The sequence below is a fragment of the Dryobates pubescens genome, chromosome 23, assembly GCF_014839835.1.
Source record: "Dryobates pubescens isolate bDryPub1 chromosome 23, bDryPub1.pri, whole genome shotgun sequence".
Taxonomy (NCBI): domain Eukaryota; kingdom Metazoa; phylum Chordata; class Aves; order Piciformes; family Picidae; genus Dryobates; species Dryobates pubescens.
The window spans coordinates 13,239,240-13,258,213 of record NC_071634.1 but is presented as its reverse complement, the minus strand read 5'-3'; the positions used below and the strand labels follow the sequence as shown (position 1 = coordinate 13,258,213).

The following is an 18,974-nucleotide window of genomic DNA, read 5'->3' as shown; positions in this document are numbered from 1 at the left end:
ACCCTGACCTGGAATGTTTCCAGGAATGGGGCTTCTCCCACCTCTGGGTAAGCTGGGCCAGTGTCTCATCACGCTTGGTGTAAAGATTTTCCATTCCCAGCCCCCAGGGGTTCAGACTGTGCCACCTCAAAGGGCTCTGCTCCCAGAGATGCAGTGGAGCCAAGGGCCAAAATGGGTTTTTCATGGTCTCAAAGTAGACACATGCAGACAGACTCAGCTCCCACCCTCAGCCACATGCCGTGGGACTGCCTGGGACCCCAAACACCAGCCATGGCCCTGAGTCACCTCACACCTCCCCTGCCACTCCGCATGGGGCAGCGCTGGGGCTCGGCTCTCCCGGGAGGCGCTAGGGTGATGGGACACGTCCGGGCTGCGGGCACACAACCAAGCCACCACCGGCTCTCCAAATGTCCCTTGTCGAATGGCCCTGGGGAAAGGTGATGGGGCGGGGAGTTCCATGTAGCATAATGCCATCCCCAACCAGAACCGTGGCCTGAGCCGGTGGAGCCCTATCCTGGAAGAAGGGTGGCGAGGGAAGGGTTAATGGGAAGGCGAGCAGATCCTCCCTCCATCCTTCCCTTCCTCGCTGTTAGGCTGCTGCTTTGACAGGGGGTGGGGTCGGGGCTGGCCGCCGTTTGCCGCAAGAAGGGGGGGGAAACGTGGCTGCGAGTGTGTCGTGTGTGCGTGTCGTGTGTGTCGGCGACATACGACAGAATGAGATGAGACCCCTCGGACGGAAGCGGCCACCCGGCTGCGCGACCAGCGCCGCTTGATCCCCTGGTCCCTGCCCCATCGCTGCCCCATCGCTGCCGGGGACCAGCCCCCCCAGCATCCCCGCCAAGAGTAAGGCTCGGGGTGGGGAGGCACTGGGAGGAACTGGGAAGGGGGGTGTGGGACAGGGTTAGGGGGGTGACAAGGAGGGGAGGTCCTGAGGGGTGGGAGATGTGGGGTGCACGGAGAGCAAGGGGTAGGGTGTTCCAGACACGACCTGCTGATGCTGGAGCTTGAACCACCCACCCAGATATGATTTGGGGAGGGGGGGGGAGGGGATGATTTTGGGGAGGGGGCTGGAGGCTGGGCTGGCAGCGTCGCTTTCTGGTGTGATGGAGGGGAGGGAGCCTTGTTTGTGCCGAAAGTCGCAGCTGCCTGGATTTGGCCCCCGCGGGGCTGTTTGGATCTGACAGCACCCAAAAATAGAGTGAAAGGCTGGAAGAGGCTTTGGGGGGTGGGGAGTGGGACAGGTTATTCCCCCCACCCACAGCCCCCGCTAGCCCTTCTGGGGTTTATTCGGGGATTCCTTTGGCCGTGGTGGAGGGGAGGGGACAGTGCCTGAGGACTGGGGGGGTTGGATTGGAGCAAAAGGAGGCTGCTGGCAGCCGAGTGATTAACGTGCAGTTGCTGGGAATTATGTCATCTGCTGGGTGGCCCTCGCCCAGCCGCGGCAGGGAGGGAGGATGTGGAGGGGGGGGACGTCATGACATCAAATCACAGAATATCTCAAGTTGGAAGGGACCCATGAGACGTGGGTTTCTGCACTTGGGACATCACCCAAAGAGGCACCCATGCCTCCCCAGCTTTGCAAGGATGCAAGCACTGAGGGTCCCCTCCCCACCGTTGCAACCCCTAAGCTGTGGCTGCACATTGGGTGCAAACCCACCCCGCTGCCCTCTGCTTCCAGGGGTGACCAGCCCCACAGGTTCCGGCCCCACACAGGAGAGGAGCACTCAAGGAGGCACTCCAGCTTTTCAAGGATGTGGGCATGGAGTGTTTCCCCCAGCCATTGCAACCTCTAAGCCATGGGTATCCACTGGGTGCAAACCCACCTCACCACTCTCAGTGCCCCAGGGGTGCCCAGGCCCACAGGTTCCATCCCCATGCAAGAGAGGAGCAGGTTGCTGATCTTCTCCATGGCCCATCCCACTCAGTGGCCTGGCAGCCAGGTTTGGAGCAGCAGAGAAGGTGCATGATGAAGGCAGGATGAGGGCAAGATGATGGCAGGATGAAGGCAGGCATACTCTCTGCCAGCTCCCTGGGGGAAAGAGCAGGGCTGGAGCTACTGCACTGCAGCAGAGCCCCAGTGGGGGGGTGTGGCTGTGCCAGGGACCCCCTCTGCCACCCCCAGCCACTCCTCAGAGCCATGACAAGAGCCAAGGCTAGAGCCTGGGGACCTGTGGCTGCAGGCAGCCCCCCAGGCTGGATGGTCCCTTGGCTCCAGAGGAGGCCGTCAGCCTGCTGGATGCTCCACAGCTTCCTGAGCATCTCCCTGAGCAGCCCCTGCCTCCGCTCTGCATGTGTGGGGAGCTGGGGACTGAAGGTAAGGCCTGCAGCTGAGCCAGGCAGGGATCCCTGCTGCACATTGGCAGCCTCATCCCTCTGCTCCACACCCCATGCAGCTCTCACAGCTCCGTGCAACCCATGCATACCTGTGCAGCCCCACGCGACCCATGCAGCTCTGAGCATCCCTATGTAGCTCCATGCAGCCCTGTGCAGTTCTATGCAGCCCCCATGCCGCCCCACACAGCTCCGAGCCAGCCCATGCAGCCCCATACACTATGGCAGAGGGCTGGGATGGGAGAGGAGCAGGCAGATGCAAGTAGGAGGGCTGCAGGGAGCCATGGAGGGGAGGGCAGATGCTGTAGTGGGCCTGTGCTGGCATTTTCTGCACCGTATCACTGGACACAGGAGGGGTGATGCCAACAGCTTCTTTAATTCACGCTGGGAGCCAACGGGTGCCACTCAAGCCAGGGGATGCCACTTGCCCCCCAGGATAACCTTCGGCAGCTCGCTTAGCTCATCGGTGCTGTGCCTTCACCACCCTCCAGCACATCCTTCATCCATCAGCCCGCTCAGGCAGCAGATTATGGCAGCAGCTGGGCCCTCGAGGGAGCTGCTGGCGTGCAAAGGGGGTGCGGGATCTCAGAGCACCCCCGGAGTGGAGCAGGCAGGCTCCTGCACCCCAGGCAGGCGGTGGTGCCATCCCTTCTCCCGGCAGGGACCTGTGGGGTGTGCTGCCGTGTGGCCCTGGCTGGAGCGGCGATCTGCCGAGGCTATATATAGCCTGTGATGCTGTCATCCCGCCTCAGCCCGGCTGGGGAATTTATTTTCTGCAAAGGTTGGGAGGCGACTGCTCTGCGAACGGGCGTGGAAACGCCACGGCCCCGCGATGCCCTCCCGCGGGCTCTGGAGAGGCGCCCGGCCACGCCAGCCCGGCAGCGGGGAGGCAGGTGTGGAAGGGCTGAAATCTCCCCACCTTTGGCTCCCTGCTGCGGCAGTGGGCATGGAAAAAGCAGGGCAGAAGCGTGCATGGCCCCATGAGCTCCGTGCAGGGACAAGACTCCCTCCTCCTTGACCTCTTCGTCGCTGGGTCACCGGGCTTATGTCCTAAGAGACCAATCTCCAGCCCTCAGATCCAAAAGGAGGAGGTAGAAAAGCGTTTGAAAGTCCAATGCCTGGTTGCAGAAGCTTGGGTGTCTGGGGGACAGCAGCAGCAGCTTGTCCTACCAGAGGTGGGACTGGGAGAGCCCCAGCCCCCATGGGGGCTGCAACATCATGCCTGGCCACTTGCTGCAGCATCCATCACAGGGGCATCACCCTGCCAAGGGGTGTGATGATGCTCCCTGCCTTGCAATAACAAAAAATGGCAGATGGGGAGGGCGGTTTCCAAATGGCCTGTGAAAACCACGTTGCATCAGCAGCCAGAGACACTCACTGCATGATAACTCAGTGTGGAGCAGGAATCTGGATAAACTGGGCTGCAAAAAGTTTCTGAAGGGAGTCAGGGCCTGGTGGGGTAGCTTAAGAGTTAAGAAGGTGTTGCTGGAGTTTTTGCAGGGCTTGAAATCTGCTTTCTCATAGGGCGACCTGAGCGCACCGAGGAAAGCCCACCCCATGCCCTGGGGCTGTCAGACAAATCCAGCAAACAAAGGGTGAAACAGGAGGTTTCTTGTTTCCCTTTGCTGAGGATCTTTCCCCATTAGTCATTCTTGTCACAGGAGCTGGCAAACACAGTTATTATTTGAGGGCTCTGAAAGTGAAATGAAGGCACACGTCCAGGAGCCCAGACATTCCTACCCTGCAGGCTGGTGGAACCAGGCAGGGTCACCCCCCGGACTCACCCATGCTGCTTCTCCATGGGTAAAGCCTTCATCAGCCATGCTGGGTGGCTGGATTCCTCCTTTGGTTGTGCTTTCTGTACTCTAGGAGTCCTTTTCGTGCAGGTCATGGTGGCACCGTAGGTAGGTTGCGATGCTCCGTCCTGGAGGTCGCGGTGGTCCAGGTGCTTCGAGACCCTGCGGTCAGTGGCTGCTTCTCAGCAGAGAGCAACAGGCAACCAAAACTCAGCTCTCCCATCACCCTGCAGCCCCAGGCACCACCGTGAGGGGAATGGATCATGCTGACACCCTGCATTTTTCAGAAGCCAGGGGCTGGACTGTTGCCTCTCCCTGCTGTTCCTGCACGAGTACCCCTTGGTGGGGTGAGAAGGACATGTCTCCTGAGAACCTCACAGCAGCAGTCCTGTAGCAGGAGAAGGTTAGGCAGAGCACAGCCAGGTAGAAGTTCACCTTCCCAGGGGGCAAAAAGGTTCCCAGAGCCTCTTAAATGGTAAGGAAAGCAAACATAGGTGTTACAGCTGCTATCAGGAGAGGACATGACTTATGCCTTATAATCTAGGGCTGGCTGGAGCTGGAAGATCTCCTGGAAGAGGGAGCTGAATATCTCCTTGACCCAAAGGAGGAGCTGCAGAAGCTCCTGCTTCATCTCCATGAAGGAGATTGAAAACCCATCCTTGGTGGTGTTTAAAAGACACAGAGATGTGGAGCTGAGGGGCATGGTTTAGCACCAGCCTAGGTGGAGAATGGTTGGACTGGATGATCTTAAAGGCCTTTTTCAAACAAAGCAATTCTATGATTTATCTCAGGGGAACCTACTGCAAGGATGAAACCAGGGTCCCAGTGCTCACAGCTGAGTCTCACCCTCACAAAATTGATCTTGCAATGAGTATGTGGATCCTGCTGGCTTTGTCTGGCTCCTGAGTCAAGATCATGAGTTTTGTCCGAGCTTTGCTGGAGTTTGACCCAAGATGAGACCTGGTGGCCAGGTGTCTGCTTTCTGTCTCCTGTGTTAATTGCTTCTGCGGCTGGCCCCTTCCTTCTCACACACATGTGTCGAGTCTTGGAGTTGTCACAGAGGCTGGAAATGTTTTGGGCTTTCCTTTGGATGAAATTAGGAGGGGTTGTGGGATAACATGACTCTAGCAGCTGGAGTCTCACTGCAGCATGTAGACCCTGGGCAGCTCTGGTGCACAGGAGGATCCGTGATAGCTACACCTACAGCAGCCTGGGCTAACTCACAGCATCAGAGAAACTCTCCCAACCTCCAGCAGTTGGTGGTTATGGGATTTGTTCAGTGGTCCTGAGCTTTCCTTTTTGCCCCATGACTTTTCTTCTGCTTGCCTTCTGAGTCCCTCTGTGCCCTTTAGCATCTTTTGGAATCCTCCATGTTCCCACTGCTCACTCAGCAGCCACCTCCAGCCTTTTAGCTCTCAGCTGGTCCCTGAGGGTACTGTTGGAGTCTGAACTGTAGCATTCTATGATTCTATTTATTGATGCAAAATGAACTCACCCACCTCATCCTCATACCAGTAGGGAGACAAGCTATCCCTTCCTTTCTTTTGGGGCCAAATCCTGATCATGAGCCAGCTGAGATGTTCCAGATGCATCAGAGCCCATTTCCTTTGCAGGGAGATCATGTTATTAACCACATGCCGCTCTTCAGACAACCAGCCTCACAAATATTTATCAGCTGGAGAAATACCCAGGCTCACAAGTGCCAAGTAACACAACAAGAGGTGCTTTTAAATAAATATATATGTGTCTGAGGGTGAGGAATTAACCAAATCCCTTAGTATGTGGCCCAAAGACATGTTTTCCTCTGGAAGCCCAGCACCAGTAAGAATAATAATGATCCAAGCCAGGGGGAAAAAAATCAAACAAAAACAAAATCAAACCAAACCCAAACTGGGATAAGCAATTTCTGACTGTGTGTCCAGCATCTAGTGAATCCCTCCCTTTAAATGTTCCTTCCTTTAAACCTGAGGGACATGGTTTAGTGATGGCCTGGCAGTGCTGGCTTCACAGCTGGACTTGATGACCTTAAAGGTCTCTTCTAACCAAAGTGATTCTCTGATTCCAACCCAAAGCCTTCTGTGATTCTATGGAATTGGTTCCCTGCTAGGGAGGTCCACAAGCAGAGCAACATCTGCCAGATCTCTGCCTGCCAGGGAAGAACTGGGAAGGAGGATGGGATGAGGTGGTTTATTTTGGCAAGGTGGGGGAGAACAAGCCCAGCGCACTTGACTAGGCTTCATCTTGCATCAATGTGACTCTCACAGAATCACAGAATCAGTAAGGTTGGAAAAGACCTTCAGGATCATCAAGTCCAACCATAACCCAACTACCATGATCACTAAACTATGCTCTGAAGCACCACATCTACAGCTTCTTGAATGCCTTCAAGGATGGCAACTCCACCACCTCCCTGGGCAGCCTGTTCCAATGGCTGACCATTTTTGGAGTAAAGAACCTAAACCTCCCCTGGTGCAGCTTAAGCCCATTTCCTCTCATCCTATTGCTGGTTACTTGGGAGAAGAGACCAACACCAGCTTCACTCCAACCTCCCTCCAGGCTCTCCCTCACAGAGAGCAATGAGGTCTCCCCTCAGCCTTCTCTTCTCCAGACTAAACAATCCCAGCTCCCTCCCTCAGGCAATCCTCATACTCCTGTCCTCCAAACCCCTCACCAGCCTTGTTGCTCTTCTATCTACCAGTAGGACCACCCAGGTTTTCACAATACCTTATTGTAGACCCTATATTGTTCTGTGGTTCTTTGTATTTCCTTCCCTCCAGCCCTGGGGCCATGCAGCAGAACACATCAGACCTCTTCCTCTCCAAACCAGGTGGTTATGTCCCATAAATCCTGGTTTCCTGACACTAAATCTTACTAAATCCTTGCTGTGAGGCCAGTTTGCAAGCCTGGGGAGTTATTAGGGGAGTTAGGTGCTGCCAGAGGGACAATGTGTGTTTGCAGATGAATGAGGATCTCTCATCCAGTTCCTCCTTCCCTGGGGAAAGCCTGGCTTGTGGGGTTGGCACTTGGTGGAGAAGGTCCTGTGCAAATCCACCATTTCCTCACCATCACCAGAGAGCATGACCAGAGGGTTTTGCAAGAGGGTTGTCATTCTGGGGTTCTTGCCTGAGCCAAAGCATGAAGAGAGACAACCTGAGCACATCACTGGTAGCCAAAGTTGGGTGAGCATCCCCAGCTGCACGGTTTTGGGGAGGACCACCACTGCCCACTCTTGTCAGCCCAGGGTCAATGGGGCAAGAAGAGACAAACTAGCTGCAGTGATAGTGGCAGATGTTGTCCAGGAAAGTTGCAGAAGCCTCAGCCCTGGAAACCCTCAAGGACAGGAGCTCCTTCACGAGCTCATGGCCATGGCAATGCCCTGCAGACAAGTGCTGGAGATGACGAGCAAGGAGAGGTCAGAGCTTTTATTAGCCCAGCTGCTGGAGCTGGAAAAAACAGACCAGCTTTTGGGCACAGGAGCTCATCTCCTTGTCCCTGCTTTCTAATTATATCAGTTGATCTAGTACAAGCTCCTTCCAACCCCAATGGACCACTGCCTTCATTACATCCCCAGCTCTGCCCCTTGCAAGCACTTGGAATAACAGCCAAGCCATCCCACCTGAGATGTTTGGGATGGGAGACTGGCTGTCCCACCTCAGACATTTCCCTTCAGTGGGACCTTCTGCCTCAAGCCATGCAGGGAATTGCAAAGGGACATGGCACAGGGATATGTTAGTGTTTGTTTTGGTCAGACCATGCACCTTGCCCAGCTGTTGTCCACCCAAGGTGACTGGTCTCAGCCTGGGAGGGCTGTCCCTGTAATGGGGAGGCAGCTGAGATGGGTCCTCAGGGTGGCTCAGAGCTGCCAGGGCAGAAAGGAGGGGATGAAAACATCTCCAAAAACATCTAAGATGCTGGGCTGAGATGGGTGGAGCTGCACCCCCACATAGCCTGCACAGCACAGAGCAGCTCCTCAGCTTCCATGGCTCTCCTCCCCCAGGCACCATGGTCCAAAGGGGCTCTGGAAAAGACCAGGACCTGTTCCTTGCTCAAATTTCACCTTCTTCAAATAAATACATTTCTGAAAAGGCCTCTAGAAGAAGCCACAACTCCACCCAGTTCAGCTCAGCAGGAGCATAAACACTCATCTGAGGAGCAAGCTGAAGACAGCCCATAAAGCACAGCTCTTGTGCCAGTCTCAGGGAGACTCTGATCTTCTCCACAGCTTCCAGCTCCTCCTGCAATGTAAATAATAAATCACTGCTGCCGAGCTGGTCCCTGGCCAGACACTGTGCAGCAGGAGTTTGCTCTCCTGCTTCCTCCAATCTGTGGGCTGCTGCACTCTTCCTCCACCCTGGTGGGTTTTCAAGCTGAGGAGCAGTCGTGGTTGCAGTTGCAGACCCCAGGGACTGATCTTCTGGGGTCTTTCTTGTGGTCCTTAGCATGTTTCCTAACCCTGCAGACCTCAGTTTCCCTTTGTGAGGTTGAACTGCAGAGCCCTGAGCCCAGGGCAGCAATGGTGAGGGATCACACTGCCTAGGAACCAAACTGGGGACTCTGCTGAGGTACTTTAAAGCCCACTCTTATGGCTCAAACAGTGACTGTGTGACCTGCATGTGGGGTGGGTGAACCCCTGCCCACAACTCTCAGCCTGCTCTCCAGGAGAGCCCAAACAAACTCATTCCATGTGTGATCTGCAGCTCGGTAGGGCTGTGTGGCAGTGCCACAGCCAAACCAGCCCACAGCCTGTTGACATTCCTCAGAGCCAGCCATGGGCTTCATCCCTCCACACTCTCAGGGGCTCAAATTAGCTTTTCATAATTCTACATGTCCAAAAAATCCCTGGGCAAACAATCCAGGGCTGGTGCCCGGCAGGACAGCAAACACTCCCAGAGGGGCCCCAGGTGTGGTGCATTCCTGAGAGCTGGAACAGAAAGGAGGGATTATTTCCCTCTCCAGCCAGCCTGGCTAGCAGGGGAGGACCCACTCCAGCTCCAAGCAGGGCTGGGTTGTGCCCAGCACTGTGAGAGGTGTGTGCGTGGCTTTGGGAAGAGATCCCTCGGCCAAGGCATGAGCAAAGTCTCAAGCTCCAGAGGTGATTAATGGTGGCATTGCTTGGGGTGAAATCCATTCCCTCCTGTTGGGGTACAGAGTTCAGGAGATAAAGGGTTCTGTTTATTTTAAAAGCAAGTCCTGCTAGTCACCTGATGATCTTAAAGCTCTTTTCCACCCAAAACGATTCTATGAATGCCCACACTGCCTGCACAGCTACCTCAGCATTAGGTTCTGGGCATGCATCCACCACCTGCTGGTCATTCCTCCAAGATGGAAAACTTTGTTGTTTCTTCTTTAATAAACTTTACCATCAGTCTGTTGATGCCTTTCCCCTTCTCCTTAGCCCTCAAAGAAGTACAAGTGTGTTAATGGCTTTACCTGCATTACTTGCCATCTGAGATACCATCCAGAGGGACCTGGACAAGCTTGAGAAGGGAGTCCGTGTGAACCTCAGGAGGTTCAGCAAGGCCAAGTGCAAGGTCCTGCATGTGGGTCAGTACAGATACAGGCTGGGGGATGAAGGGCTGGAGATCAGCCCTGTGGAGAATGACTTGGGGGTGATGGTGGGTGAAAAGATAGGCATGAGCTGGCATCACCCAGGGTAGCCCCAGCCCCAACTTTGGCCATGACAGGACCTGGGTGGAATCCTGCTGCTTCATTTCTCCGCCCATGGCATGAGGATGAAAAGCAATTTTTCACCCCTCCAGGGGTTTAGAGAGATCTGGGCCAACTGCCTTGGTAAAAGCAGGGCATCTGCCAGCTCCAAATCTAAGCAGCAAAGCTCTCCCCCCGAAGTCCAACAGAAGATGACAGCAGACATCCCCTTCCTCCCAGAGAGAGCACAGAGGAGAGAACTTCAGCCCCCTGACACATCCCAGCAGGGGGCATGTCTCTGTTTCACACCCTACTGTGGGAAGGAGAATCCCTTCATTTCCATCACACTCTTATCCTCTGAGGATCTTGATCCCAGGGGAGAGCAACATGAACACCCCTTAAATCCCTCACAGCAGGCTTAGGGGAGGATTAGCTGATGTCTCTACAGGCTTTACACTGGCCTCTGGCTCAGGAGCTGGTCCCAGAGCCCCATGTCCCACCCTGGTCACCCATCCATCTCCGGGCTTGCATTTCCCAAAGGAGATGTCTGCAGGCAGAAACAGAGCAAGTTTGGTCCCTGTTGCATCCCAACCATTCCAGGCTGGCAAATCACTTCCCAAAGTGACAATCAGTTTGAACTGCAGGCCTGATTGTGGTGTGGGTGCAGAAGACGGATGAGTGTTATGTCCTGCCCTCTGCCTGCACATTTCCTGGGGCTGGGAGCAGGACTGGAGAGCCTTTCCCAGGCTGTTTGACCCTGGCCTTGCCCCAGTGGGGAGACCTGCCCTGCTCCCCTCCTTTTGAGGGGTTCCCTACGTTGTGGGTATTTCCCTGATGAAGGGCTGACTTCTCCGTCTCATCCCACACTGGCTGGCTGGTGCCCAGTGTCTCTTTCTGTCTTCCCCTTCAGGTTTGCAAGCAATTATACACATCACTTTCCATTCTTGTTGCCTTCCCTGCTTAATTTGTCCCAGCAATGAGATTTTTGTCCTTAATCACTTCTACCCCTGGAATCTCCTTCAAGTCTTTACCATTTCCCATCCATGAGGACTTTTGGACCACAACAGCTCTCACAGACCCTCCCAGGACGGCTTTACTCCAGCAGAGACAAGCTTGCATAATAGCTGTTGACACCTTAACTCCATTTGAATCGATCTTGTTTGCTAATTAGCTGATTGCAGCAACTGGCATTAATTACCTTGGGGGATTCTGCCTTGTCCTTCAGGGTCAGCAGTGGCTGCCATGTCCTGTGTAAGTGGTGGGAATCACAGCAGTGAGATGGCTTCTGCTCCCGGGCCAGCTCTTGCAGGAGCTGCTGGGACTTGCAGAGATGCAAAGGGCATACAAGAGGGGAGCCTGGCACAGTGATTTTAAACTCCTAGAGTGCCTCAGAGGAACCAAAACTTCAAGCTACTACAGAGCCTAAAATGGATTAAAGTGCCTGTGTGTGGCATGAAGAGGAGAGTGGGTGCAACCCTTCACTCTTCCTCAAAGTGCAATTGGAGATGGCTCACTTGGTTAAGGAGAAACTAAACCAGGGAGCTTTTCTCAGAGGGCATAGTTCCCTTGCAAAGGTCACTGCCAAAAATTCATGGAGGACAAAAGACATTCATGGAGTCAGAGAATCCTGGAATGGTTTTGGTGGGAAAAGCCCTTTAAGGTCATTGAGTCCAACCATCAGCTAGATCAGCCGAGTCTGGTGCTAAACCGTGGCCTTCAGCACCACATCTCTGTCTCTTTGAAACACCTCCAGGGATGGGAAATCAACCACCTCCCTGAGGATCCAGTTCCAGTGTTTGAAGTAGGTTTATGCCCATTAGGTTGGGTGAGGAGGGACCAGGCAGTGTTGTGGTGAGTGAATTGTCTCTGATGGCATCCAAGCATTTGGGGGTCCAACAGCAGCCTGACTTGTGGGGTATCCCTGAAAAGCTTTGTGGCATGGGAGATAAGGGGAAGGAGCAGTGGGTTTCTCCTTTTCCTAGTCCTTTTTTCCTCTAAGCCCCTGCTGCAGAGGGAGGAAGGAGGCTGGGAGGACCTCCATGGAGCCCAGCTAGAAACACCTCTGCCCCAGCCCCCTGGCATCCAGCCGAGATCCATCCTTTCACCACTCCCCATCATACACTTTAATGATAACTCCAGCTCATGTTTGAACCAGAATAACCATGTGACTCCAAACCACAGCACCTCACACAAGCATATTTCCATCTGTGAAGCTGCCTGGGCCACCTAATACTTGCCCCAGAAGAAGTTGAGCAAATTGGCAAAGTCATCTTTTGCCTGAGTCACCTCTTTACATTGACAGCTTCCCCCGCTCCATCCCTCCAGGCCTCCATCACTTTCTGCCAGGCTAACCCCACCACTCCAGCTTCTCTTCTTTCTCCTTCTCTTCAATATTTCCCTGCAATCATCATCTTTCCAGTCTTCTGGGATCAGAGAGAAATCCCAGGACTTCTCAGAGAGGATGAGCAGCAGGCCACACCACTCCTCATCCTGCTTCTAGAGGCTCCCAGAGGGAGCAAATTAATCTTAGCCCGCTGTTTAGAAATGTTTATCCCCAGGCCATGCCATTTAGTGACTTCCTAGGTTACTAATGGACTGGAGAGCACTTTGTTGCCCCTGTGTAGCAGGAGAACATCAGCCAGAAGAGAAATTATCGAGCGTTTCTGCCTTTTCTCCATTGTTATCAGTATTTTTCTGATCTCCAGCGTGGGGACAGGGAATGCTGCTGCAGCTCAGTTGCTTCACTGCCCTTCTTTTTCTAAAATCAAAAATCCCTCTTGTCCATAAACCTCCAGCAGAGATCTGAGATGGCTCAGGAAGAGGAATCCCTCATTGCAAACCTAATGCCATAACTCTCTTGAGCCAGAATACCAACAAGGTCTTGTCCTGGTGACTAAGGTGGGTGCTTCAGTATTTTTGGTGGAGAAAAGGCAGCCCAACTTCAGTCTCCAAGACCCTTTAACTCTCTACCAGTGCTTCCAAAAGGCCAGCCTTCAGCCAGACCTTTTATTCTTTTTAGAATCATAGAATCATTTTGGTTGGAAGAGACCAGGAGGATTTTAAGGGTGAAAATATTATCTGGGCACCTGCTGGCTGAATAAACCTCACAGGTCTCAACCACATGTTACGCCATCAGTCACGGCCAACAACCCCATCTGTCACCTTGCCATCTGTGTGGGTCACTTGCCCTCCTCTAAAATGATGGAGGGGTTCCAAAGGGAGTCCCAGGGCCAAGTGTCAGGATCACAGCAGATGGAAGCCATCTCTGCAGCCAGGTTGGCAGGTCGGCATCACCTGAGGCTCTCGCTGCCTTCTGAAACCATCACTGATGTGTTCCAAGCACCTGGCAGTGGCGGCTATGAAAGGGAGATCCTGGCTTTGCACTGTTTACCTGATGGCTGAGTCTCTACACACACAAGAAGCAGCTGGAGGTCTTAGCATCACAAGGGGCAGACTGAGATGACTTTGCATTTGGATTTGGATTTGGATTGGTGAAGACCTCTGGCACAGCAGGGACTGTGTCATACCTGGCCACATCTGAGCTGGCCAAGAGATGGACAGCCCATTTTTACCACTGCAGAGGAGCTGTGCTGGTGGAGCTCATGGGACTGCTCCATGAAGGATGAGTAGCATGTGAGCAGGTGGCTGGCTCCTCTGATCTAAGAGAGGAGTTGGGTGAGGACATGGGACTCCTCAGAGTGCAACAGACCCAGGCAGGAAGCAACAGCAGCAGGAGGCAATGCTTTTTCTCTCCGAAGGTTTGCAAGGTTGCACACAATGAAAGTCCCTCCTCCCTCTCTTATCCAAAAAGCCACAGCCCAGGAGGCATTCAGTGCTGCCTTACAATCCATTCAAAGCACGTCAGGATCAAACCTTTTTAATGCAAGAAAGAAAACAAACCCAAAGACAAAAAAGCTATTCTGGAGGAGGGAAGAGGAAGGAAGTGGCTCCCAAAGTATCAATGACAACCCTTCCTTTAACCCCAGATGGAGCTGTGGGGTGGGTCTCTCTACACCAGTGAGACCCTGCAGGGCAGGTGCACCTTTCCCTTGGTGTGAGTGTCACAGTGATCAAGCAGCAGAACTTTGAGCAGGTTGGGTGCATGAGGGTCTAAGTGCTGGAGAGATTATATCACTCAGTGGGAAGGGTTGAGCAGGATGAGATGGGCTCTATCAGGGCAAGGGAGTTGGCTGGCACCAAAGCTCACCAAGCTGTTTGCTTATGGCTTAGATAACATTAAACCCCACATGCACTCCCTCCTCTACCCCTCTTCTTTATTCTCTCCTTCAGTCACCATGACCTGGTCAACCAGACCAAATGGCTGTGTGGGCTTCTGGGGTCATGTGGTGGCTTTCAGAGGCTTCGTTGCCCCTGGCTGTGATCTCAGCTGGATAGCTAGAAGGAGCTAGACAGACCCCTGGTCCCCACATCTCCAAACTAACTGGGGTTGTGTCTTTTGTACATTTCTCCTCTTTCACTGGAACCATCAAATGAGGTTCTTAGGGAAGGGAGCTTTGAGCCATCCCCATGCAGGGCTAAAGCTCTGGCACTTGGGGACAGATGGGTGGTAGTGGTGGTGGTGTGAGCTGGAGGAATGAGTGGATTTCAACCAGAGAGAGTTCTGTGGGAATGAACACACCCAAAGCCCTGCTTTCTGCTGGGCAGCTTGTTGCAGTGGAGAAAGGAACCTGCAGGGAGAGGAAGCCCCACTGAAGGAACCCCAGCAAATCCCTAAGGAAGAAGAAGCCAGCAAGGGTACTCAGCCCACCCTCCTTTCAAGCCCACCTATGCTGGCATGCTGACACATCCAGTCTCTCTTAGCACCATCTCCTATCCCACCACCCCTGCAGACTTGCGCAGAGGAGGCTGGCTTTTGGAGGATGACCAAAGGTGACCCTGGAGACAAACACAGGGTCTGTTTGGAGCAGCACAGGGCCAGGCCATTTCCCCACAGCCTCTGACGTGTCTCAGGAAGTTGTGGTCTGTGAGGGGTGAGTCAACATCAGCAGGAAAAGTCTGGCTATTTTTAGCACCACTGACATTTTGGGGGAGGGGGGAGGTTAACCCCTCTCCTTCCTGCCACGGCCAACATCTCAGCAGTGCCTCACTCCTGATGTGGCCACCTCGAATGGGGAGTGAAGTCGCAGCTCAGCAGCCATCACCAATGTGATGCTGACACGAGTGATAATGGTTCTTCAGACAGGATCACACTAGAAGCAGGCAAAACAAAAGAAAAAATAATAGAAGGCTCCCAGGGAGACATTTTTGTGGCCTTCCAGTGCTTAAAGGGGGCTACAGGAAAGCTAGAGACAACCTTTTTAGCAGGGTCTGCTGTGACAGGACCAAGGGTGATGGTTTAAACTGAATGAGGGAGATTGAGACTGGAGGGAAGGAAGAAATGTTTCACACTGAAGGTGGTGAGACCCTGGCCCAGGTTGCCCAGAAAGGTGGGAACCATTCCAGGTCAGGTTGTTTGGGGCTCTGAGCCACCTGCTCTAATTGCAGATGCCCCTGCTGATTGCAAGTGGTTGGACTGGATGACCCTGAAAGGTCCCATTCTATGATAAAGAAGACCCTTCCCAAGGCAAATAGGTGCCAGCTTCACAGGGTGGTGCTTCCTGGGATGAGAAGATGAAGGAAGCAGGATCAGGGTGGCCAGGAAGAGGCTGTTAAGAGCCATGGAGACAAGGCAAGAAGATGTACAAAGATCACAGAATCACAGAATCTGTTTTGTTTGGAGAAGACCTTCAAGATCATCGAGTCCAACCATTAGCCCAGCACTGCCAGGCTGCCAGTGAACCATATCCCTCAGCACCTCATCTACACAGCTTTTAAACCCCTCCAGGGATTGAAACTCTACCACTGCCCTGGGCAGCCTGGTCCAGGGCATCATAACCCTTGTGAGGAAGAAATTCTGGTTCATGACCCTGTCAAGTTGCCCTCTGAATCCAGGTACCCACTGAGCATCACTTGTCTCTCACGGCAGGGAACTCCCCAGCCCAGCTACCACTGCACAAGGGAGGAGATGTCTTCCATCTCTTCCTGATTTCTTCCTTTATCTGCCTCCTGACATTTCTTTGGCTAAGTGCTTTTCCTTTCCACACTGGAAAGGAGACAAAGATTGACATCTGTGTGTCATTTGGCCGTGGCTGTGGTCCTGCTCCCAACTGCAAGCTGTCAGAAGTGCTGCCCCAAAGCCACCAGCACTCTTGTAAAGCCTCCTGGGGACGTCTGAGTGATTCATCAGCACAGATTCATTTAAAAGCCTACAGAGGAGAAATGCTGAGAAGACTTCTGGTGTTTGTAGACAGATCCCACAGCAGTCCCTGCCAGCAGCACAGGTGAGACCAGCAGCGTGGGATTACAAATTAATGAGGATGCTGTGCCAGGATGAATTCTGCCCCAAACAGATGAAGTGCAAGCTTGAAACATGTGTGAAGTTCCTCTGGAGCTTGTTTCACAAGTGCTTCCCATCTTATGTGCACCTCTGAAGCTTCCTGCTGCCCTCAGCTCAAGGGTTGAGGTAAAAATGCAGGAGCTGTGAGACCAGAGGTCGGTTCAATGTTCTCCCCTTGCATGTCTCTGCCCAGTACCAGCACAAAGCACCAAAAGGCTTTGCCTGGCTTTAGCCCACAGATGCTGGGTTGGATGGGCAGCACAATGCATGGCAGTAGGAGCTGGGGTGGAGGTGTGAGGCTTGGTCACCAGGGTCTTTTCCTCATTCAGCAGGGGCTAGATGGATCCAGGATGGATCCTTGGCCTGATCCAGAGTGTATCAGTTATTTGCTCAGGGCAAGGTGGCCATGCCAAGCTGAGGAATGCATGCAAAGCTGCTGGAACTAGGGAAAGGGATGGTGCTCTGAAAAGCTGGAGTGTGGTCCATGCTCAGCAACGAAAGTACACACACCTGACGTGTACCACAGGGCTGCTTAAAGCCAAATTCTAGGAGCTTCTCCCCAGCCTTGCTTTACTCTTTCAAGATTTCTGGTCAGCTGGCATCAAAATGGTTCTGAAATGCCAACCAAGACTCAGGAACCCCCTCCAGTCTCCTGTGGCAGATGGAGAGTGTCCTCTCCCGTCTGCAGCTCTTCATGGGTATGAAGGGGCCTTGTGTGGGCTCAAATTATTTCACTTAATGAGCAGGAACTGCTCTCAGCATTTTAGCTTTCAGACCAGTGCAATGCTGGGATCTCAGGATGCAAGTACTGGTGCAGGGGAACCTCCAGGTAGAGAGAAGACTTCTGCATCATGTCAGCAGGAATAACCACTGAGAGTTCACTTGATATTTCTCCTGGGAGCTCAGCCACAGAGCTTGCCCAGGTTGTACAGAACCACAGAAAAAGACATCTACAATCATTGAGTCCAACCATTAACTCAGCACTGTCTAGTCCATCACTAAACCATGGCCCTCAGTACCATATCTACACAGCTTTTCAGTCCCTCCAGGGATAGGGACTACACTACTGTGCTGGGCAGCCTGTTAGAGCTCTTAACAGCCCTTTCAATTAAGACATTTTACCACAGGTCCTACCTAAACTTCCCCTGGTGCAACTTGAGGCCATTTCCTCTTGTCCTGTCACTTGTCCCTTGGGAGAAGAGACCAACCACCCCACCAACTCATTCTAACACTTCACCAGTTCTGCAGCAGAAGTCCAGGGACCTCAGAGAGCTTCTGGGATCTTGAAATGAAATGGCTCCAAGAGAAGAGAAATCAAAGAGGAGAATTTTTTTCTGCAGAAGAGAAAAACTCAGGAGGAGTCCCTGGGGTCCCATTTGACAGCAGCCAGTCCAAGGGATCCTTTGAGCAGAGAAAGACAATCTGCTCCTTTCTTTTCCCCCTTTTTTCTTTTCTCTCTTTTTTTTCTTTCTCCTTTTTTTCCTTTTTCTTTTAAGCTATAGGTGTCTCTTTTGTTGTGGCTCCCACTCAAAGCTGCAAACCCCCACAACTTCAAGCTGCTCTGCACAGGCTGCATTGCAGCCTGATAAGAGGTTGGAGTGAGGTGGGGGTTGGTCTCTTCTCCCTAGTATCAGATGATAGAAGGAGAAGAATTGTGCCAGGGGAGGGTTAGGTTGGAGATGAGGAAAATTTTCTGTCCTGCAAGAGTTGTCAGGGCTTGGAACAGGCTGCCCAGGGAGGTGGTGCAGTCACCATCCCTGGAGGTGTTTAAGAAAGGTGTGGTCATGGCATTTCAGGACCTGGCTTAATGGCCCTGGTGGTGCTGGGTTGATGGTTGCACTCAAACTTAGAGGTCTTCTCCAAATGAAACAATTCTGTGACTTGTTCACTTCCTCAGCACGGGCATCATGGTCACGAACAGCTCGAGCCTTGTGGGGAAAGGGAGGTTTGCAGAGGGGCTGCTGCCCCAGAGTGAGCTGCTGGAGATGGCAAAGTCAGGGCAAATCTTCCTTCCACTGAGGGGAAGGAAGTGCATGAAATAGGGGCGCTGGTGGTGCCCTCGCTGAGACGGGGAAACCTCTGCTGTCTGGGGGTGCTGCTGGTGGGGCTGCTGTGCTTCTCTTGGCTTTGGGGGGACAAAGACTGGCATTGCTTCCACGGCCTCTAGGGGAAGCGCAGTGAGGCATGCTGCACGTTGCCAGGTAGGGGGGGATCTCGAGCCACCTACCGCACTCAGCAGGGGAAACCATGGCCAGGATTCCTCATCCAAAAGAACTAAGCTTGGGAGCTGGGAGCAGTTGATGCTGTGCATGCTCTCAACATGCTCACCCTTGACAACTACCTCAAAGGAGGTTGGAACCAAGTGGGAGCTGGTCTCTACTTACATAGAACATGCAACAGGACACGAGGAAATGGCCTCAAGCCATGCCAGGGGAGGTTCAGGCTGGTTATCAGGAAAAAATTTCTTCCCACAAAGGGTTCATAGGCACTGGAACAGGCTGCCCAGGGAACTGATGGAGTCACCATCCCTGGAGGTATTTAAAAGACAGATGGATGTGGTGCTGAGGGGTGGGGGTTAGTGGTAATGTCTTAGCAGCAGTGGTGAGATGTGAGCTCTAGGTGACTGGATGCGATGACCTCAAAGGTCTCTTCTGACCTCAACAGTTCTGTGATCCTATAATGTTATGATCCCACTGGAGGGAAGGGTCAGTAACCTGACAAAGCTCTTGGGTCAGCTCTGGTTATTGCAAGAGTGGTTCCTGGGATGGAGAGGCCTTGCTGCATGTGTGGCTGTTCCCAAGGTG

The 18,974-nt window shown here is 53.3% G+C and overlaps 1 protein-coding gene across 2 annotated transcripts in view; it reads left to right on the top strand.

Annotated features, from left to right (window-relative positions):
* The first annotated feature begins 628 nt into the window (after nt 1-628).
* Nucleotides 629-18,974, top strand: part of LZTS3 (leucine zipper tumor suppressor family member 3) — a 36,977-nt gene continuing 18,631 nt past the window's right edge. For both annotated transcript variants that reach the window (XM_054172143.1, XM_054172142.1), the window contains exon 1: nt 629-843. The gene's annotated coding sequence lies outside the window, so the exon portion shown is untranslated. The remainder of the gene's footprint in view (nt 844-18,974) is intronic.